Source organism: Mchenga conophoros, linkage group LG17 (assembly GCF_057382185.1).
Source record: "Mchenga conophoros isolate Kocher_MC1m ecotype Shallow Benthic linkage group LG17, M_conophoros_male_GT1.1, whole genome shotgun sequence".
NCBI classification, from domain to species: domain Eukaryota; kingdom Metazoa; phylum Chordata; class Actinopteri; order Cichliformes; family Cichlidae; genus Mchenga; species Mchenga conophoros.
The window spans coordinates 28,367,770-28,391,582 of record NC_140542.1 but is presented as its reverse complement, the minus strand read 5'-3'; the positions used below and the strand labels follow the sequence as shown (position 1 = coordinate 28,391,582).

At 40.1% G+C, this 23,813-nt stretch overlaps 1 protein-coding gene across 1 annotated transcript in view; it reads left to right on the top strand.

Annotated features, from left to right (window-relative positions):
* The window catches only part of snd1 (staphylococcal nuclease and tudor domain containing 1), a 176,454-nt gene that overhangs the window by 88,286 nt on the left and 64,355 nt on the right, over positions 1-23,813 (top strand). The window lies entirely within an intron of this gene.

The following is a 23,813-nucleotide window of genomic DNA, read 5'->3' as shown; positions in this document are numbered from 1 at the left end:
CATTTAAACAAGCATGCTGGAGCAGTAAGCTGGACATGGAAGCTCGCAGATGTGATTTTTAGGTACAGAAGTTAAATTTACTACTGTGTGCATAACGGCACTCCTTTGTTTGTGTCGGGTGCTGCCTCTGCACTGTTCTTAAGTGTGGTGTACCACTGTTTCATGAGCAAGTGACCCAGAATGGGTTCAGGTTGCGTTTAACCCACCCAGGACAGTACTTCTTGGACTAATGTCTAACCAAAATCATCCACTGACCCGTAGAGTGACCACCACTGCAAGGGCAGCTCTCGCCTCTTGGCCCTTATCTTGTCCATTTCTCTCTTAGCTGTCTTTTAAAAAAAAGTTCCTGCTCAATTTTTGTCTTTCCGTGGATATGCCGCTTTCTCAGTACTGATGGAGCCTGGGTCATGCCCTGCCAAATGCTGTAATGCTCCACTGACCAAAAGCGGGCAGCCTTTTGCGTTATAGTTTGATTCTGCCCCAGAATGGCCAAAACAGCCTGATAGCCGGCCAAGCTCTGCAATCACTGCAAGGTTTTCCCCAAGTCCCCCCCCCCTGAAAAAACAATCTATATGTGTATTTTTCTCAAGCTGAATCGAGTTTAGTAGTATACTTGAATCTAAATCAGTTGTTTGGTGGTGCAAGCCAATGTTGAAATTGCAAAACTCTCTTTTTGCGGTTCAGATTATGCCAGGATATCCATGGTGGATAGTAGCTAACATCCAGGTCATATAGTGGTCTCATATGTTCACAGTTTAACATGCACTGACTTGACAAGATGGGTGTTGTCAGGCCTCACCTTCTGGACTTGCCGAACGATTACATTTTGATGAGCTGTCAGATACGTGGGACCTTCACGCTGTCATGCCAGGCCCAATCGCCTAGTGTGCGACCCCTGCCCTAACTGCTTCACACAAAGCTCTATGGAGCCAAGCGCTGCACCAGGCCAGGAGGGCACTGGTTGTAGTTTAGGGTGCTGCACGACCTACTTTGGTGCAGTTTGTCCGCCAGCATATTCAAGGGGTATATGTAATCAGTACAGAACCCATCCCCTGGGGTTAGTGCTAGCAAATCTGGGCTACGGCCAGTCACATGTAGGTCGGCAGCCTGTCTGTTAGCGTGCGTGCGTGTGTGCGTGTGTGTGTGTGTGTGTGTCAACCCTGTTTGGATGAATGACCTGCAGTATGGTGTAGCAACAATCACAATGGGATTAAAGGTTGATTGATAGATCTAATGACAATAGCATTGCCTGTGTCATTGCTGGGATCAACAATTCACAGCCCTTTGTAATCCACATATGTTTTTCTGTCAGCACGTGTAAGTCAGAAAACATTTCTCAAGGAGACAAGGGGCACACTGTTTTTACAATTTGCTTTGTGCTTGAGAGCTATTATAAATTTTATTCATTTATTTCTCTGTGTTTATGAATGGGCATGTCCTCTGAGTATTGAGTAATGTCCCAGTGATCTATATCATAGTAGTGACCACCCTAACATAGTATTAGTTTTAAGTCAGTTTATTCTAGGCCATCATCCTGTACCTTAGTATGTGCTCATAAGGACACCCTAAACTCTGTGATGCTGACCTTGAGATAAAGGCCCTATTATTGGGCAGTTTGTTTTCCATTTTCATTTTAATTTCTAGGAATTAATTCTGCTAGAGATTACGTGCAATACACTTGCACTCTCTCTCTCTCACACACACACACGCACACACACATGCAGTGCTATCAGTGTCCCAGTGAAGGCTTAAACTGCTTGGTGGGGATTTTTTTTTTCTTTTCAGTTTATTGGTTTTCTCATCACAAAGAGACACACACAAATCATATGCCAGCGTATCAAGAGATTATAATAGGCAGTAGGGTTTATTAGTGGCTTCCTCTTCCATCTGTTCAGGTCGTTGTTTCATCGCAGTACCTGATCTGTCTTGCTAATTTGCTTTCACTGACCTTGTGTGGCCTCCAGTCAATACAGCATAGGAATATTGATCACCTTGTGCTGTATCCCACATATTAACACTGTTGCATTTTCATGGAATATGGTTTGGTGGCATATTTCTTTGAAACGGTTTAAGCAGGCAGGGAACTTAATCAAGCAAAGAAAAGTGGTTGAACATTTTTTTCTTAGTAACTATTTTGCTTTTACTTTAAGACATTAGACTTTTACTGTTTTTGACTTTTCTGGCTACTTTTAATCACTCTTTTCTTTCTACCTGTCCTGCTTCTCATTTTCTTTGTTACTTTTAACACTGCTTTTGTTCTTTTTATGTTTCCTGGAAGTCTTATTTCTCCCTGTTTTGCTTTTGCTCTCACTCTCCTACTCTAAATGAATACAGTTTACAGTGTTTTTCACGACTGGTATTTGCAGGCTTGTCTCACATTAATTGTGTTTGCTCATTCATTTTATGCTCTATATGTGTCTGTGACATTGTGGGTGCTCTCTCAAGCGAGGGCAATATCAGGTCATAGCAACTGAAGGCACAGAGTAAAAGATGGGCTTTTTTATGATCCAGTGTTTTTCAGCATTTGAGCTTTGCTAGCAGCCATTGTCTCCAGACTAATGGGCTTCATTATGGTTAGCTGTGTTCGTACTGGCTGCCAGAGCAGGGATTAGCCCTAGTGCTGTGATAGCTGGAAGCAGAAGAGAAGATATTGTTAGGTTAGCACTGGTAACCCAATCAGCGTGAGCCAAGATAGCTATAGGATAGATAGCAGGAGATGCTTCATGCACATTTGGATAAGACTGTTGAACCTTTTTAATTTTGATTTTTCATTTCATTTTACCGGTTAAAGCCATATTCACTCAGAATAGAATTTTTAATTAAGTGCTAATTATAAATACTGATATTCCATATTAAACTTGTCTTAGTATAATGTGCCAAGCATGAGCTAAAATGCCCTTGGTTCCCCATGTTTTCCTCACCATATGCTAATGCCCTCCATGACCCGCCTTGGCCACGTCATTAGTCAGCTGGCCCCATTAGGATTCATAGAGCATCCCTGTATGCGCGTTCATCACAGTGTTGCCTTGCCAACTGCCAGGTGAAAGAAATTGATTTCTCTGAGCAATGTGAAGGTAAAAAACATACTAATTCACCACAGAGAGATGAGCTTAATATCCTATAATATTTTACTTCTAAAGACCCTGAGATCCACCTCCCTCTCCTCCATTACTTAGGTCAAAACAGAAACAGTGTTGTAAGATGTTATTGTGAAACATTACATTCTCCTATTTTGGATTTTGAATTAGTTGTTGTTCATTAAATTGTTTTGGTTTTAAAATCAAATTAGAGCTATACCAGGAATTATGCACTGTATTTATAGCATATAACATACTGAAAATAGTTTGCCTTTAAATGCACATATCTCTCTATATGATCGAAATAAATCCATTACTAACATGTAATGTGGTCATGAACGACTATGCCATCATCTGAGTCATACTTTATTAAAATTTCATCTCCAATTACAAAGTAGCTGCATTTGTTTTCTGCGGTGCCCCTCTTCTTAAAATCATAGTAGCTGCTGCTGTCTTTGATGTTGATCTACGACAGGGGTAATCACAAGGATCTGTGTAGCGCTCTAAGGGAGAATTACAGGCAGTTTATGTTCACCATTGTCATCATAGTGCACAGCATCATGCCCCAAAATAAACTCGCCACTGCCGCCTTGTCGTTTTTCTGCCAATTTTTGGAATCTTACGTGTGCAGTGTAGCTGGCGGGGTCAGGGTGGAGGCACACGTGTGCAAACAGGTCAGTCTCTGTAGGCGTCTTCATGATACATCAATGCCAGAAGCACAGGTAGCCCTTCATGGTGCAGAGGGAATTTTGATGCAAGACTCGGGTAAGATCAGTTGTGCAGAAAACTTGGGAAAAACTTCCACGGTCACTCTTTTCGACTTCCTGCTTCAGTGGTGAAGCAGTGGTTTTTCTGAGCAGGAGGAACAGCACGTATTGTTTGCAAGGCGGCTGCAGTGTGCTTCAAGCGGATGATGTGGACACGGTGCCATGATGACCATAACAATTGCTTTTATTCCTACTAAAGTCTGTTACAGTACAGACTGAGTGATGGCAAAAAAACAAACAAGTTTTCATTTATCCAGCAGATAAAAGGTGTCCATGTTGAGGCCAGTATTCCTTTTTCCCCTAATGGTTTTCTAGTTCTGTGTTTGTGTTTACAAACCTTTTCATTTTGCCCCACACCAGATATCTTGGTGCAGACTACACATGATATTAAAGGCTGCTTTTCAGTGGCTTTCCAGCGATGGAAAGCAGATGATAGGTAGGTAGGGAGTAAACACAGTCTGTTTCTAATATGCATCCAATTTGGATTTCATTACCGATAGTTGCCATTCTACTTTATCTGTGTTCAAATGAACCCTGATCTGCCATGTGAACATAATGAGAATCACACACTTTATATATTTAAGTATACTTTAAGGAGCTCTGAGGTCATTGTTGTGAGGGAGTCATTTTACTTGTAGAAAAGAAAAGTGGTATGTTAGAATGAGTGTGTGTACAGGAGATGATTTTTGTGTGTTGTCTTGAATGTTGACAACTCGCCACCAAGCCAAGTATTTTTCCCGTGGAGCATTCTGTCTCTCTGCCCTCTTTTTTTTTTTTTTTTTTTTTCTTTGCATTTTTTTCCTCTTGGTACGGAGGATTTGAGAAGCCTAGCTAAGTGTGTCTAATCTATGAGTGCATCCAGCACAGCATCAAATGCTTGGTGTACCTGCGGCATCCAACAATGCAATACTTAAGCAGCTGTTTGCCCAAGCAGGTTGGAGACAATGCTGGATGGGAAGGGCTGAAAATTGAGAAAGGGACACCTGAGTGGACGTTAACATTATTGCTAAATGAGCGTGGAAGCATTAGAGAGAAAAAGTAATGAGAGGAAAAGCAAATATTTGGGATGAAAGAAAGAACGCTGGGGGAAAAAATGGAAAGGAATACTGTTTCAAGGAAAAACCACATCCAGCTCATACACACTGTACAAATGGACTTGGTCCCATCTAAACTCCCGTTCCCGTGGCATTGCTTAAATTTGTTTTCTTTAGCAATGCAATCAGGGACTTCCCCCAAAGGTAAGCTGGGGTGGTGGTAGTGGTGGTGGTGGTGAGGGGTCTTGGCTATGAAAATAGGGAGGGAGGAAGCATCAGGCAGCACTTTCTAAACTGAAGTCAATAACACAACAGTCAGTTCTGTCAGAACCAGGTCCTCCCACACAGTCCACTTACAGCCAGTAAGAAGAGCTGAGGTTAGGATGCCAATTTGAGTGCTTGAAATTACCACAACCCATGGCAACATGTGTTTATATAGGTAAAAGCAAGTGAGGAAATGTTGGTGTGCACGTCAGAAATTTGATGTCTAAGAAAAAAAAATCTCAATCTCCCACTCAGGTTTGACATTTTTTCAACAGTACTTGAATCTTAAGTAGCGTTGTGGTCTTGAGTAAGAAGAAAATCTGCAGAACTTGGAAACATTGGGATAAATTAACAAGCTCAACCAAATGCTCAAGCCTTCTACACGCAAGTGATTTCACTCTACATCTGGCCTTCGTACGAAATCTTGCTAATGCAGCCATATTTGAGACACATGCACACACAGCTTTATTTTGCCTTTAATCCCTTTTCACATGTTAGCACTTCTACATAGCTTTAGGGGATTAAAACGGGTATGGCTAGCTTTCCCTGAGCATGTGTAGGAAAGTGAAATGGGTGACTGGTAAATGGTAGACATCTGGCTGACATGACGTGCCAGTGTGTCGATGCAAGTGTGCTAAGCTTACATGCTTATGAATCTGATGACGGCTACGTAATGTTACTGACATATTTGCACAGCATGGAACGAGCACGATTTGTTTGGGAGCTAGCACTTTTTGTTCACTTTTGCTGAGCAGAACGCTAAAAAAGAGTCGGTTAACAGCAGTTTTAATACCCTGTGTTCCCAGTAGTGTGCTGAAGTGCATATGCGTGTTTTGCAGGCCAATTTTCAGTTTCTGGTATGTCAGAATTTTAAGTGCATGCATATAAATACTGCTTGTTTGAGGGTTATTTTATTTTATTTCATCCTTGTGTGACAGAATGTGTTGTTAGCTAAAGGTTATCCGTGTGGTGGATTCTGTCTCAAACACAATCACATACAGTGATGCAATGAGATGTTTAAATTTCGCATGATAGCGGGGGAATAGGCTTACTGAAGAGTGAGGCTTTTCTTTAACCATGGGGATTTTGACTTTTTAAGCATGCTGAGAATTGCCTTTGGATGTTACCATTGCACATGTAAAGCTGTCATGCTTACTATGTCATACTAGCGTGCATACCATTATCTCGTGCTTTTGTCTCTTGTAGTTCTTGGGGGGTTTGGTTTGTTTTTGCTCTTTTTAAACATCCAGATATATTATAGATCCACGTTGTACACGGGCCACTGCCTACTAGTCCCCCTACCAGGTTGCATTCTGTCTGCTCTGTCAGGCCTTTGAATGATAGCATCAGTCTAGGTCACTCACACCCTGGTTGTGTTTATTGGTGAGTGGCCCTGTTATTCTCTCTCTCTCTCTCTCTCTCTCTCTGTGGGGCCCCCCTCCCCACCACACACACACACACACACACACACACACACACACACACACACACACACACACACACTACACTAACATAGAGACCTGGTTTGACACATGGATGAACAGTGGTAATTTCCCAAGGTGGACATTGATTTAACTTTCATTTTCTCGTCTCTCTTTGTTTGGCATCTCGCTGAAAGTTATCATTTTGAATTGAAAAATTTACCTCATTCCAAGCAGGCCTTTTTCTATTATTTTAATTTACTGTATAATATGAAAGATCTGAATTTCATATAGTGATAAGGGCAAAAAAAATTGTAGTGATTAGAAATGCTACAGGGGTTCTCAGTAAGTTTCTGCTTTTGAGATGCGTAATGTCATTATCACAGTCCATAAAGGAACACGTGCACATGCCACTGACCTCTCTTACATCTAACTGGCTATAAAATGTTAACTCAGATGTATGTATGTAAGTTTTAAATGAGGGGCCTGCAGATGTTTTTTTTGTTTTTTTTTCCACACATGGCTTTGCTGACACTCGAACTGCTCTAGTTTCCTGACACTTTTCTGCCATCCATTAGTTTGTTGCTCAGCTTTACTCAGGAATAAATTACTGAGTAAATAAAATGAATAAAGCCACTAAGATGCCGAAGTTCTAATTTTCTTAGGAGAAAATATTTGATCTCACCACTTTTGTTCCCCCCATCAATTAAAAATAACATAAACCAAACGCCTATGTACATGGGGTCTTCTTAAAATGTAGCTCAACCAGTAAGTCTGGGAAGCATGAGTGTTGACCTGGCCACAAAATTGCCTAAATAGCTTGTGATCAGTGTTGGGGAGTAACCGAATACATGGACTGGCGTTACGTATTTAAAATACGAAATATGAGTAACTGTATTCTGTTACAGTTACTGTTTAAATAGGTGGTATTCAGAATACAGTTACTTTGTTGAAATAAATGGATTACACGGCGGTCTTTTCCTGTTTCATATGTTAGGCTATGCCCTCTCTATTTTTGGTAACACGCCGGTGGAAACCCAAACAAAACACGCATTAAGAGGCTCTAATGCCTGGGTCTCAATCTCACAGCCCATGTCAAGAGCAAGCATGTAAATATAATAATAACCACTGCAGCCAAAAAGAGTGCCTGATGAGTCCAGTTGTAAGTAAGCTATTAAGACTCGATTGTATACTATGTTCGTGTTTTCCTCCGAAACAATAAGTTCGGTTGGAGCAGCCTTTCAACGCCTCTCTCTCTCTCGCTAGCAAAGTTGACCCAGACAACAAAGTAAAGCTAGTTTTTGGCTACGAGCCTGACCCGAGTTATCAGCCAGAGGTCCCTTTACTACAGTTCGGAGCTGCGGACCTGTTTTATATATGCGCGAGAAAAGTGCAGCCTTACCTAATGTCCACCCCACTGTTACTCATATTATAGTAAGATTTAAAAATCTAGTTGGTATTGGTATGGCAAGTAACCTTCAGTAATAGTAATAAATTACACAGCAAGAGTACATTCATGTAGTTGTAAAAAGCATGATAATATATTAAGTAATCCGAAGTATTCAGAATACGTTACTCTCATTGAGTAATGTAACGGAATATGTTACAAAATACATTTTGAGGTATGTATTCTGTAATCTGGAGTGAAATACATTTTAAAAGTAACCATCCCAACACTGCTTGTGACTCTGACACTGTGGAATGGTAGTTTGGTGTCTGCTTTTGCCTGTGGCCGCATTGTTGAAATTGAATTTGAAGAGTGTGTGCACTACTGTCTGTTTTGAATCAAGTGTTATCCATCCTGTTTGGAAGCATAATTGTAATATCACACACCTGGTGGTGTTAAAAGCACTTCTGCTGGAAATGGTACCTTGTAAGCCAAGTGTTTCAAAGTGCATAATTGTGTGCTGTTCGTATTGTTTTCTGCAGAGTTTAATAGATTTTTACTATAAATAATGGATTTTTTTTTTTTTAAACATACAGTTGCAGTCAGAAGTTTACATACACTTATCATGGACATGGATGTGATGGTAATTTTCAGCTTTTAATCACTTCTTTGAACTGTTGTTCTTCCAGGGTGAAATGACAGTACAGCATACATTTTTATGGAATTACAAGTTGAAATTTGTTTTCGATTTCCTCTAATCTACACAGGGCGAAAGTATACATACAGGCTCAGACGTTTACATACACCCACACTAATATTTGGTTAAGTGTCCGTTAACGCTTAGTGCACCTCAACTGGATGCTTTTAGTTGCCAAGCTTGTTCAGGGTGGAGATTTTTGCCTCTTTTTATGGTAGAATTGGTTAGTTTGTAGCACCGGTCTGGCTTCTAAGTGTTTTCCAGTAGGGTTCAGGTCTGGGTTGTTTGCCACTGTAGTGCGTTATTGTGGTTGTTTTAAAATCAAAAAGTTTCCCTATTCTTGCCTAATATAAAATTTCCGCTTCAGAAATGAGAAGGACAGCTTTTATTAATAATAATAATAATAATAATAATAATTTTTTACACTATTATTTTTCTGATACCTAACAGCTGTATATTAAACTGAACTATGTGCAGTCCATAAACTCATGCTATATATTACTAATAAGGCAAGGCAAGGCAAGTTTATTTGTATAGCGCAATTCAACAACAAGGTGATTCAAAGTGCTTTACAGAGACATTAGAAACAAGAACAAATAAAAAGCATGATTTAAAATTGATTAGTAATTAATAATAGTAATATTACTGATACTCTGGTATATACTTTAAGTCAAACCAGCTAGGGCCTGGCCATATTATACCGTTCACGGTAATACCGATATAATGTAAGGCAATGATAAAAAAAAAAAAAAAAGAAATATCGCGAAAGAATATGGAATAGGGGAGACCGGGGATAGTTGTAACATTTTTGACATTTCTGTCTGTAAATTGAAGCTCTTTTAAGGTAGTGGATTCAAAGTGTAATGCAAAGTATTTACATGTCTCTGCTATTAAATGGTGCAGCTATTTTCTCTGCAACACAATTACCCATTGCATGGTATGGTCTCAAACACAAAGAGTGAAATGTTACAATTAACCCCATAGTCTGGGTTAGTTGTAACATATCCTGGGGTGAAATGTAACACAATGAAATAAGGGTACTAACAAAACATTAACATGTAATCTTTGTTTATTCAACACATGAATGCACTTACATCCATTTATGTAGCTCTGTGTGTGTGTGTGACAGAATGCAGAAATCTAGCTTTTGAACATATTCCATATATACATATTATGGAATTTTCTGCAACTGAATATTTCATTAATTTTGGTTGGTCTTCCTTGAGTTTGGCCTCATTGGCTCAGTGGGCATTATAACCTACAACTCTTGCACCAATTTTGAACATAACAATGAAGCTGAAAAAATGTAGTTGTTCACCAGCATCGCAATTCCATTACTTTTTATCATGGCTTACCTTGGTGTGGTTTGCAGAGTGCTTCAGAAAGATGAGGAAATCTGTTTCTTGCACCCATCCTGATTTATTTCCATTACCAGTACTTCCTACTGGTCCATCTCTGACACAGAGGTCTGCATAATATATGTGTGGGAACACAAACAGTGGAGGAATTGTCTTGCCAATGGCATTAACCGCATATACAAATGCGACCAGTGAACCTCTCTCTGCTGATGTCGTTGCCCCAACTTGTTTAATAGAAGTTAAAGTAATAGTGTGGTACGTTTTAACATCTGCGTTATTGTTACAACTGACCCAGACTCCTATAGCCATGAACTAGCTAACATTACAGCCAATGGCTAAACATTAGCACTAAAGACCTACACAGAATATATCCCCATAGACATACAAATAACATAATTTAAGTTTGATGAGTTTAGCTGCAAAGCAGATAATGCTATTAGAAATTGAAATAAAGTAGAAAAACTTACTTTTTGGCATACAAATTACTTTTTTTTTTTCATGTTAAATTGTCTGTGTTTGACAAAATGTGCTGATTTTTCACATGTGATAGCAGAACTGAGTTGGGCATGCACAGGATGAGTCACATCATTTGAAACTTAGCCCTGATTGGAGAAATTGGAAGTGTTACAACTGACCCATGTTACAACTATCCCCGGTCTCCCCTATAGCAGTTTAGAAAAAAAAAAAAATGAGGAAAGTGATGATTGGACAAAAGTCACAGCAATAAAATGATGTCAGCCTGAAACTTACCTTAAATATTAAGAATCGCCCGGAGAAGCTAAATTGTCTTTCTGTGGATATAGTTGCTATAGTTGCATAGTTCCCTATGCAGTGTGTTCGGGAGTGCAGGCGGTAAGCAGTTGTAACGGGTTCAAACTCAAATTGGCGATTTTTAAAAAAAAAAAAAAAAAAAAAAAAAAGCACTGTTGTCCAAGAATTTGTGCTTTTCCAAGTATGGCCCAAATATTTACTATATGTGCTAACTCAATATGAGCAAAGTTACTAGCATGAGACAACCTAACCTTCCATTTAGCTGATCTGTCTTTGAGTACTGTGTACCTAAAGGTGGAACTGCTAATGAAGTCCAGGTGCAAGGGTGGCTCTTATCTCATTTATTTGACACACGCTGATTAGATAAACTCCTGTGTGCAGGGTACTAGTCAGACTGGTCAAACCGCACAGCTGAAGATGGAAAATTGAGAACAAATTATATTAGCCAATGAATCATCGTTTGCAGGCCAGCAACAGACTAACTGCATGGCTCATAAGTAAGCATGACTTGATTCAATCTGTCCTACCCCCTCCATCTTGCGCTCACACACAATCACACACCAACACCCACCTCAATTCCCTATCTAATTTGTTTGATCGTCACTTGCCATTTATGTGATTGAATATGCGAATTGGATTGGATTGGCAAAACTGACGGATGATTATGCAATGATTTGTCTCAAGAGGTGCTCTCTTTTATGCGGCTGAATGGCGTCATATCATTTCCGATTTTATATATGTGATCTCTGGCTACCTGTTTCCACGAAAGATTCATTTTAACTGGCTTTAATGTGATCTCTAATAGTTGCCACACTGCAGTCTTGTGTATAATTTTCCACTTAAACCTGACTGTGCTTTTATGGCAGCCCTTTAGAAATGACATGTGAATCTAGAATAAACGTGTTCAGAGCAGGAACGTCTTCCTTCTGCCCTGCCCTGGTGGCCTCCAACCTGTAATGTCGACTCTTTAATGCAACACTAGTCTATAGCAAACAGGAGTACCTCTTCAGCAGCTCATCGCTACCACTCTTCTCGCACTCAAACTTCAACCTCTGCCTAACAACGCTCCAACCAGCCCCGCAACTAGGCACTGCCTCTCCATTTGACAAGCACACAGAAATTGACAAAAAGCCATGTTGAAAAATCCTCTGTCGGCGCTTTTCCTCCCCTTTTTCTCACTCTCGTTCTTATACTCTGTCAGCACAAGCATGGTCTGGGAGGACAGAAATGGCTTTTTGAGTGACACAGGCTGGCTATGCCATTTGCCTTGTCAACTAGTGAAAGAGGATAGAAAAAGAGGTAGAGACAAATGATGATGGCCTGGCCATGATTGCCCCGTGCCCCATCTCTCTGTCACTTGCCATCTCTTCCCCCCTGAGGTCATTGAGCCATAATAACGTCGCCACTATGCCGGTAGGTGTAGAAGTGTTTGTCTCAGTGCCTTGGAAGTTTTTTTTTGTTGTTGTTGTTGGGTTTTTTCCCCCTCCCTTCTTCACTCGCAATATAACTTTGTATTAAAGATTTTTTGTCGGTACGCTGAACACTTTTTCAGTTATTACTTGGAAATTATATCTCTCTTGAAGTGAGAGGAAATTCAAGTAGGTACTTTGGGCCAGTCATAAATAATGAACCAAACCGCCTCACAATTTCTTTCTGTTGATCACCATGTCTAAGTGTTGCCTGGTCTCGTGGGGATGTTGCTATTGCTGTCAGTCTGCACTCTTTTTCTGTCTTCCATCTAGCCTCCGTTCATCTGTTCTTTAAGGCTGTCGTCATCTACAACTGGCAGTGCTTTAAGATGTCCAGTAACACCACTGTTTTCCTGACAGATCACTATCATTGCACTCTGTTGCAGTTGGGTCACTGCAGCCACAGAATCATAAATATTTAAAATTCCATTATGAAATCTTAAATTGATTCATAAAGCTGCTGCAAGTGGAGTGAAGAAACAGCTGCTCGTGTGATGGATATTACTGCAGAGTATCACTGTAGAGATGTTTCATAAGTCATTGTCTTTTACTTTTACATGTATGTCATCGCCCATAGTGATAAGCCGCATTGGGTGGAAATAGTAAATGGGATTGATTGAGTGTTGTTAATGAGTCATCTACCCCATAGAGTACATCACGCTTATAAATCGAGCCAGTGCTGAGGCTTTTTCTTTTATGGTGGGGGGTAGGGGGGTTCTTCCCCCATGAGAATGTATCCACTGTTAACTACACTGGGGAGAAAAAAACATCGTTTTGTAATGTAGTGGAGGAAAGAGTGTTTTTTTTTTTTTTTTTCATTGTAAAGCGAGCAGCTTTACAATTGTGTGTTTGAAAGCTGAAAAAAAAAGAAAAACCTCCATGTGATTAAATTACAGTTGCATTAAATCATTTTCATGATGAGAGCCGTTACCTGCAGTTTATATTATACAATGAGCTGCACTGGTCAGCTGAACAATATGAGCTACCACTTTAGCGTTTACCTTTTATTCTCCTTGTTATTGTTATAGGTTTTTTTGAACCTCCTATATTTCTTTGTTGCTATACTGTTCATTGCTCATTGATTGCAGAATAGTGGCTTTACTTCATTGGTTATGCAGTCAAAGGTGTACGTGTGAATGGATCTGGAAAAACCACGCTGTCATTTTCTGACTTAATGTGGTCTCCAATCATTTCGACCACCCCTGAATGTGCTCAATGCGGCTTGACTGCTCCCGCCAAGCTTTTCACTGCTTTAGGCAGCGACTTGAAGATTTGAACTGCTGTGGGTTTCCTGTACCCTTGGGTCTTGACAAGCTGAGCATCTCAACACACAGCACAGTGTAGCTCTGGGAACTAAGTGAAAAATGCTTAAAAACAAAAGGACAATATCCAGTGTTGGCAGAGAGGCTCTTTTTTTTTTTTGTAAAACCCCTTTGTATCTATTCACAGCTATGGTAGCTACATCATGGTGTTATATTGACAGAAAAGAAAATTGTTGTAAACTAATGATTTTCACAGATGTGTGTGTGTGTGTGCTTTTAACAACCATTCAATAACTTAGAGCTCAGTTCAATTTGTTTCCCCACCTGTACCCTCACGACACCCAGTTAAGGGGAATTATATGATATTAGCAATTTTACAAATGTAGCTCAATATTCATCGACCCGAATGCCATGTCCCCCCTTCCTTAAAAATGAGATGGATTGTAGTTATTGCTGTTATTGATTTTAATAACCAGGCTGTTAGGGCCAGTGTGGAGCTTTGCTCTTTCTCAGCTATGTCTTGTGCTATGCAAGGACTGTGCTGTTCTTTCATCTGGATAACAAATAATCTATAAACTAATTTAGCTACAGGTTTAGCATGATTAGTTTTCCTGACCCTTGCAGTGTTACCTTTTTATCTTCAAGCCCTCTTTGAAGCTGTCGCTTTTATCATATATACTTTGTTAACCCTTTTTTCCCGTTACACACAATTCAAAAAAGCAACCCTTCCATTCAAAAATGTAATGAATTTCATAGCAAAATGGGTTTTTTTTGTTATAAGTAATGCAATATTCATTTGTAACTGTTTCAGATTGTGGATTTTGAAAGATTTGTTTGTTACTCAAGGGATCAACCATCCTGACAACATTACTGAGCTATCAGACCAGATTTGGCAACATACACTGATGCTGCACCTTCTTGGGTCATCATTACTCTGGCAAAGGTTTTATGCTGCACAGTATTGCTGACCCTTTGATTGTATTGGGGCCACGGGTTCTGTGATTTGTAACTGTTGCACATGTATTGGCTTTGAGGTGAAATCAAAGAAAAACCATCACAAAGATCAACGAGCATCATGAAGGCCTGCAGGGTCCAACCAGGCTGCATTTCATTTTCATGCAGTTTACTACAACCTTTTCATGAATCTGATTAATGTTACAAAAGGCACTATTCGGTCTTAGATTCACTAAATTCAATGGTAAGATCTACTACTTGTTGAAGGGCTCTTTATGGCAAAGTAGCTGCCACCATGATAGAGTGATTCAAGTCATTCTTTGGTTTCTCATGTGAAGTCGCTGGCAAAAAGATGAATTTGTTTTTGATAATACTTCAGTTAAAATGCTATGTGTAGTCAGCAATACACAGTATGATAGTCTACAGTAGATTGTTTTGGAGGACAGCAGCAGATTCTGCCCTGATCGATTCCTTGTTGACCTTTGATTTCTTTCTCTCTGTCTTTACTCTGACACGTTTTCTATGAACTCTTAGTTTTTCAAAGCCGTTCTCTAAAAAGAAAAGCTGTTCTTCTTATAATTAACTTTGTCAGTGCAGCCAGTCACTTAGCCTGTGAACAGAACTCTGGCTTTAATCCTTTTCTCCCCACTTTTTTTTCCCCCTTTCGAGATGCACGACAGACAGAACCATCTGCATTTAAACTGGGGTATAGTAGACAAAACAAAGACAATAATGCGGTCTGTATGCATTGTTTGTGAAATTCATGCAAAGGCAGAATTGCTCTGACCCTTTGGGGCATTGACATTGGACCTCTGGGAGCATCCTGTATTGTTGGGTGCCAAGACATTAACAGTTTGCTCTGGTGACGTCCACTGTGGGTTAGGCTTGTTCTAGCATATCCTACGTATGCTCAGTTGGATTGGGATCTGGGGATTGTAGAGGGTAGATGTTTCTGAGCAGTTCTTGGTGTATGATGGGGCACGTTGTCCATCTGGGGGAGGCTGACACTGCCTGTGTTTGGAGAAGTGTGGAACATGTTAAAGTTAGATCCACATTAAAGTTGGATCAAGGTTTACATTGATTACATTTTCAATGTTTAACATGTTATCTGTCAGTGGTTTTTATATTGTGGCTAATCAAATCATTTCCTACCACTTATTCGTATCTAGGTGGTAGGGGGCAGGAGTCTAAGTTGAGATGCCTCCAGCTCTTCAGGGGAAAGTGAGGCAAGCTGAGAGATATAATCTCTTCAACATACCCTGGGTCTGCTCCTTCTTCTCTTCTCAGTTGGCTGTATCTACTATATTTCCACGAGGCTTTATAGTTACAATCCAGAACCACCTTATTAAATGACTACTTATGAAATAGGTTAAAACTGTGTTCTTGTTTTTCTCCATTTTCAACAAATACCACATGATGTGAAGAGAGTTGATCTGTGCTTGAAAGGCAAGTGATGCCAGGGCCTAATAACAGACTCATTAAAAAATAACATGTAAGACTTCTATGTTATCGTTTCTCCCATCTTTTTTACTTGAATAGTATTAGTATCACGTGGCTTACTATTCCCATGTTTCTGTTTCTCCTATTCAACTCTTTCCACCAGCTTTCCTTCATTCACGTCTATCGTTAGAGTAGTGATGCATGGGAAATGTCAGTTATCTATTGATGAAAGGAAAACTCTTTAATTGGCATCAGGCAGGTTTTAATGATGGGGATCATGCTTGCTTGCTTGACTGTTAATGGCTCCGGCCTTTTGAAAAACTGTTTGACTTTTCCCCAACCTCCTCACCGATAGACAGCAGCCTGCCACTGACAGTGATGCATGGGACCCCCTGAGTCACATTGATCACCCTTGGGAGAGTCAACACACTCACAAAGACGCACACAAACACATTCCTGTCCAGCTGGTATGTTATAGCTCGATGCAAGCAACACCAGCCGTTGCAGAAATAGGTCACAACTCCCAAAGAACAAATGTTAACCTTTATTTCTACAGGATGCTGAGTTTGTACATTGACATTGTAAAGCAGCATAAAGCCCTTTTCAGACATGTACCTCACTTGTCTGTTAAAATGACAGCATTCTTCTACGGTAATGACTTCACGGTTTAATTCAGATATACGCAGTAGATGAGGAAGAGAGCCATGCAAAAATATGCATTTTTCTCATACTTGCCTCTCTGTGAACCCTGTCTTCACAGTCCCAGTTCGGCCGAATGATAAAATCTCTGTCCAAGTCAGCCAAAAGGCTGCAAAGGTCCTCTGAAGTCTGCTGATGCCTGGCCTTTTTTCTTAGTCTTTTCTTTCACCGGGGAGTCGTAATCGTGTCCTTTTATGCTTCAGAATCTGGCATCACAAGTTCACCCGCTTCTCCTTAGATTTGAAAGAAATTGACTGTTTGCTTCAGGAACAGGATGTCAGGCCAGGGTGAAGCACTCAAATCTGAAAGACCGGAGCGTACGCTAGTTGATTTCCTGTAGTGCCAGTAAAAGATTTGTTTTCCTCAAAGCAGCTATGTCTATAACTGTAGATGCTGGGCATGTAAGGAAGTAGAGTGAGTGAGTCCCCAAAGTCCTTCTGGCACCAAATTGTTTAGACAGCCAGATTGAGACTCACTCGAGCTCTGCAGTGAGCACTCTGGACAGCAATATCCTGCCAGGGTGAAGCCAATCCTCACCTTACACCATACAGCAAATTGACTGTTTCTTTCTTTCTTTTAACATTTCCACCTATTTGAAGTTCTTGCACAGAAACAAGTCATTTATAGCTGTACAAACAAGCCCTTCCTTTTTTGATCCCTTTATACTACAGATATGTTTACATATTTAAACAATTAATAATACAGAATCGTTTTTCTGTCATGCTCCTCTTACCCATTTATCCTGACCCTGTGATCTGACAATTATTGAACTAACCTAGTTTGGAATTTGTTGGTGCCAGAGCTTTAGCTGTACAGTCAATAACCCACAGCCATAGGCATCCCACATCAGAAAATGTTTGTTGTTTTCAGGCTACCATTGTCTGTATTACAGCCGTGGATATGTTAAAAAATAATAAACAGAGTAAGTTTAGAAAAAATGTAGCCTATTAATATTTGCAGATATTAATAAAAGAACAGAAGTAACATCAATATGTTTCCGACATTTGATGGTTGGAGACCTATTTTACCCACTCTTCCTCTCATTACATTTTTTTTATGAAGTGTGGACTACATAAATCATCACTTTGGTCACTCACCTGTGTTTGAAATTGGCTGATGTTCTTTCCATGTGACGATTTTTTTTTTTTTTTTTTTTTTTTTTTTTTAAATTATAGGCCCCCGTTAACAAAGTATTTAGATCTCTGCCTGATCGGTGCCATTAAGCAATCAATAGTGGTTTGTTTAATTCATTCATTTATTCTTGTCTGTCTTTCTTGCTCTCTCTCTCTCTTTCTCTCTCTCTGGCTGTCGTTCTTTTAAAGGTGATCTATATTTATAGATTTCTCCTGGAACCAGTTAGCTTTTTCCTCTCCTGATTCCACCACAGTAACCCGCTAACATACATAACCTGTTTTAAACTCAGGGAACCTTTGTTTTCACCAGTGGATAGGTTTTAAACACTAAAAAGAGGTGGCTTTTCTTAAAATTGCCTCATTTATCTGTAAGGAACTGTAGTAGGATTGCCTGCCCAAAAAAAAGAATTTAATTTGAGGGTTTTGCAAATTCCCCTGTTTCCCAGGCATGCTGTGTTACTGTTTCCCATTAACAGCAGTTTATGGACCTCCATTACTGTACTAACAGTAATGGACTAAGGAATAATTTTTTACAGGTCGCGGTGGCCACAACACTAGAGACATGATGCTAGCACATCCTAGCACGTTTACAGCTTATCCACACTAAAATACTAATCCCAGGTGTCTCATACTTACTTGCGCTCGCACATGTTAAAGTTCCCTTTTACATGCTGTTGCTTTAGTAAGTAATCACAACTATAAAACATATTATGTATAATTTAACTTAGTAGCAGCTTTTTCATTATTTGTCGACAGCTGGGTTCAGTTAGCAGTTTTGATAAATGACCTGCTCAAACTGTATACCTTTATGAAACTTTAATTGAGGTGTAAATCTGAACAAATTTCTGTGTGTATGTCTGGCTTGGCCGTGCACATGTGCCATATAAGCTCCTTGTGCCCTCTTAGAAAAATGATCAATATAAGCGGGAATGCGTGGGGAATTATTGAGAGATGATGGACTTTTGTTGGATTGGGGTGCTCTACCCACAAATGGAGTCTTCACGCAAGAGTGGGCTCGGAGCACTGAAGCTGACCAATTCAAAGCTTGGCTTTTTCTCCTTAAATCCTCATGTGTCCATGAAAAGGACAGTTTGTCCTTTTCATGTGACATTCATGACTCTGAATTAAGTGTCTGAAGGCTGTGATTTCTTTTAAGTGAATAGGGAAGGTTTGGAATATGAAATAAGGTATAGGGATTATCTGATTACTCCTTTCCCCCCCTGCCCACTTTGCACCTCAATGTAGGGCTTAGGACAACTCATTGCTCTAAGAAGGTTTGATGTTTTTGCCCCTGCACACAAAGGAGAACACACATACGTGCGCATTACACACCTCCGCATCACTTCTTCAATCTTCACCAAGGCTCAGTTTGATAGATGGCTTATTCTGCTGGATGAGCAAAGGGTATGTGGGAGTGACTTAAGCGTTCCTTTTTGTTTCTAACACAGATTCTATCCATTTGCTTGCCTCATTCTTTCTGAGTCAAGGTCACGAGGGACATTAAAAGATATGTGGACAAAAAGTGATGCTATTAATCAACGTTACAGTAGAATTGCTACTTAAGAACTATTGATTGTTTTTTGTTTTTTCCCCCCCAATGAATATATTTTATAGATACAGACACTCAGAGACTTGAGTCTGCAGCTAAGTGGTAGAGTACTACCACTATAAAAGCAACCACCTTCTAGTGGCTCAATGAAAATAAAGAAAGACATTCCTAAATGTCTGCCAGTTTGGTTTTCCGGTGTTCTGTGCATTACAGAGCCCTCTTTGATAAACAGACTTTTTGACTCATTTTCCTCTCTGGCAGCCGCTCACACACAGCAGCGGCGGCCTAGAGTACACTCTGAACATACACTATATTTGTTAGTGACAAAGCCTCGGGCTTTAAACTTTTATGACCAAAACTGGTAATTTCACTCATAAATGTAAATCTCTATGGTGATAACTGTGATCTCAGTAATTGGATCATGCACTAAAACTGAGATGTAAGTTGTGACAGAGCTGCTGTCAGTGATGATTGAAAGCTCTGATTAGTAGATTATTCTCTTGTGTGCCTTGCATAAATGCCTACAGGAAGCTGTTTTGGATGCATAGCACATAATGCATTGCTAAAACAAGCTTTTTACCCGCCACGTTCGACCTCATAGGGTCTAAAACTGCTCACAGAGAAATGGGCACACCCTGTTCTCTGTACCTTGTGCTTATTTAGCCACTGGCGTTTTTCCCTCCAGGTGTTTAAAACATCTTTTGTTTGGATCCCTTTGCATGCCAGGTTTTACACTGCCAGCCCACTGTATTCCTTCATTTTCTTTTTAGTGTGGGTTTGGCCCTGACATGATGTGTCACCAACTGCGGTTTAGTTTTGTTGTTTTTTTTTCTCCTCACTTTCAAACAGCTAAGTGAATTCAATCTCCTGCAGTTTTAAAACATGCCCTTGGGCCATGGTTTCACTTCAGTTGTACCAAATGGCTTTGTGTTTTGTACTGGTCAACGAGTGCACATGTGTATTTACTTGCACGCGCACACACACACACACACACACACACACACACACACACACACACGCTTAGCTTTGTGCGTATGCGTAGTTTGCTTTTTCTTTTCTGTCCACTGTGTCGACACAATCCCAGCGTTTATGAGATTACCAGAGCCCATTTGTGTTCCGACGGGAGCCATCTTGGCTCAGATGAGGCCTCCGCTGGGAACCATCTGGGCTCTACTCAAAGCAGTTTCCACTCCGCCTCCCCTGTCCTCTGCACATTGTGACCAAAGCTATTTACTTTGAAGGAAAGAAGAACTTTGAATTCTGTCTGTGTCTTTGTGAAACTCTTGATGCTTTAGATCTGCCTGGTGAAATGTCAGTTCAGTTTTACATATGCTTTCATGTTTTTGTGGTCACTCAATATACGCATTTGTTGTTTATTTTGACTTCAGTCAGGGAATAACATTCTTAATAATCATTTTCTATTGATTGACTAATTAAAGTTGAACTGTCCGGGTATAGTCCTTTTGATTATGACAGGCTGGCGTGTGTGATTGTAGCCTGCTGTCTTTGCTGGTGCTTTCCATTCAGCTCATGTATCCTGTAATATTACTGACATTTCTCAGTAGGTCTGTTTGGTGGTTATTAATGCTGTGTGCTGTTACAGCATCCCTGTAGGCAAAGGCAAGAGTCATCTTGTCGTCATCAGCTCAGGCAGGCTCATTTTCTTTGCATAAGGTTGGCAGTATGTGGTAAATGAAGTTTCCCATGTAAGTGGTCCAGGAAAGCACACAGACGAATTTGTTGTTGTGACTGAAAAAGTGTTTTCTTAGGATCACTTTGTTTTCCTTTTGCTTTTTTTTTTTTTTTAACATCAGTTCTCGTTACAGATGGTTGATCCGACTTACTCGACTGCGTATTTTCTCCTCACGTTGGTGATATTCATCACATTTAATAGTTTCTACACGGCCTGGAGAATTATATTTTCCTCCAAAATATGATAATTAGAGAATAATTGTGGATTATGATTCTCTGAGGCAATAGAACATTCCAGTGTATAATTCCCCCCGTGGAAATATTATTCCATCTATTAGTGTGCCTGTCTTTATAGCTCAGATCGAGATATTTTTTTTCATAACTGAATGTTTGCTAGAATCTCCTGCCAAGTAAAGGACCGGTCAGAGTTAAAGAAAAATGGGTAGCCAAAAGGCTTTCATTCATTCTGTTGAGCACACTAGAGTTGCCCTTGTATCTCCTGGTTTGTGCTTTTTGTTTTTTTTGCCCCCCACAGCGAGCATAAACACTTTTTGCTTTGGAGCTTTGCGTGCTCCGATCATAACTTCTAGACAACTTCTAGTCGAGTTTCTATTTTTCCTTCAAATTGGATTTTTTCCCAGCTATGAGTGTTGCTTTTAGTTGTCAGCATTGTTTTATTTTTGTTTTTGCATTTGCTGCGTTAATGGAAGCTGGTAACAGTTAAGTTGGCTCTTTTCTTCCAGCACTCGCCCACTTCCCCATTTGACATTTGGATACTCAGAGGACCGGTGCTGCTCTTATAGCCTAGTTATGTAACTGCTTCTCCACTTAGAGGAGGAAAAAAAAAGATAAAATGGGGTTAGTATCTGAGATGGCAGCGAGGAAGACAGAAAGACAGTAATGAAGATTTTACAGAGGCGGATGAGGTACGAGTGAATTTAGACTCCATTGCTGTCCTGGGAGGGCAGGCCAATGTTTTAGCTGCTTGTTTTACATGTTAAAAACAAGTACTGCTGTGTTTTTATTAGTTGGTAGGAAACAGGTTGTTTTCTGTAAATATGAAATTGTTCAGCATAGTTTGCCAAGTTTGAAAACAAGAGCCTCATTGATATGCCACTGTACCAAGTAGAGATGGACCGATCCGATATTACGTATCGGTATCGGTCCGATACTGACCTAAATTACTGGATCGGATATCGGAGAAAAATAAAAAATGTAATCCGATCCATTAAATATCACGAAAGCACCTCACAAAACTTGCAACACGCCGTAACTCACCTCAGAACGTTAGCACGTCGGAGCAGTATGCATCACGTGATAGAGCGGCTGTGGCATGCGGGACCTGTCGGTGGTCTAGATAGCATGTGGAGCTTCGCTACCAACCCGGCATTTCATCTCCGACAAAGTTATCCCCGAGAGAAGTAAAGCAAGTGTGTAAGTCCATCTCTGAATGTTTGCAAAGCATTCCTGCGTTAAGCTTAACAAGCGATATATGGAGCGACTGCCTCTTCTTGCTGCTACTTCAATCATGAAACTGCTTAATGATCAGTTGATCGGCTTTTCTGTCGCGAGTCCGTCTGTCTTGTTTGTTTTTGCCCCACTTTGCACCAGAAAGAGTAAACCAGCGGCTGAACGACAGCAGCACGTTTAAGCTTGATCAGCTGTTGTTAGAATTTATTTAATATTACTTTCTACTCCAGGATCTTTTTCTACGTAGCTGACGGCTGGTAACTGTGCAGGGGCAGATCTAGCAAAGTTTAGCCAGGGGGGCCGATAGGGCATGAACAGGGAAAAGGGGGCACAAAGACATACTTTTCTTTCTTATTCTCATTTAAAATGTCGAGCTTTTAATAAATAATTATCTGACACCCAAAGTTTTAATTTGATGTAAAATGAATAGAAGTCAATTACTGTATATAGTAACTATTAAGTCTAATATACCCTAGTAAGCTATAGTACTTTTTCCTTTGGGAAGGTACCATCTGTGCAGTCTGCAATTTTGTTGAAGAAAGATGTTGAATCTATTTAATATTTCTTGAAAAATAATTGGTCCAAAGACATGCAGCTTGTGGGGATAGGTTAATTGGATAATCCAAATTGTCACTAGGTGTGAATGTGCGAATGAATGTGAGTGTGAATGGTTGTCTGTCCCTGTGTGTTAGCCCTGTGACAGACTGGCGACCTGTCCAGGGTGTACCCCGCCTCTCGCCCTATGACAGCTGGGATAGGCTCCAGCGCCCCCCGCGACCCTGAAAAAGGATAAGCGGAAGCGAATGGATGGATGGATGGATGAAAAATAATTGATTTCTGTGCATTTTTTTTTCACACTGCATCAAATTAAGGTTGATTACGTCGATTATATCTGACGATATCGGTATCGGCAGATATCCAAATTTATGATATCGGTATCGGACATAAAAAAGTGGTATCGTGCCATCTCTAGTACCAAGTGGTGTTACATTACATTATATCGCTTTTGAACAAACCCTTGATGAAAACGCTTTATCCAAATATAACTGGATCCAGAAAGTGGAAATATGTGTCCCACTGTTATATGAATGCTTGTCAATTTTATGCTTAATAAAAGAACAGATTATACATTCAGTAATAAAAGCTTCTTTTTTTAACTTCAGCTGAGAACAAGGCAGAGCAGTTTACAAACTTAATTCCCCTCAGATTTCCCTTGTGAGTGCAGGGCTAAGCAGTCCAAGTCTTAATCGCTTGACTACGTCCTATCTCCTCAGCACACCTGCCCTCTCACTTTCTCGCTGACTTTAGGCTTTAGAGTAAAGAAAAATGCTATTGATTTTTTTTTTTGTCCTTTTTCTTTCGCCTCCTG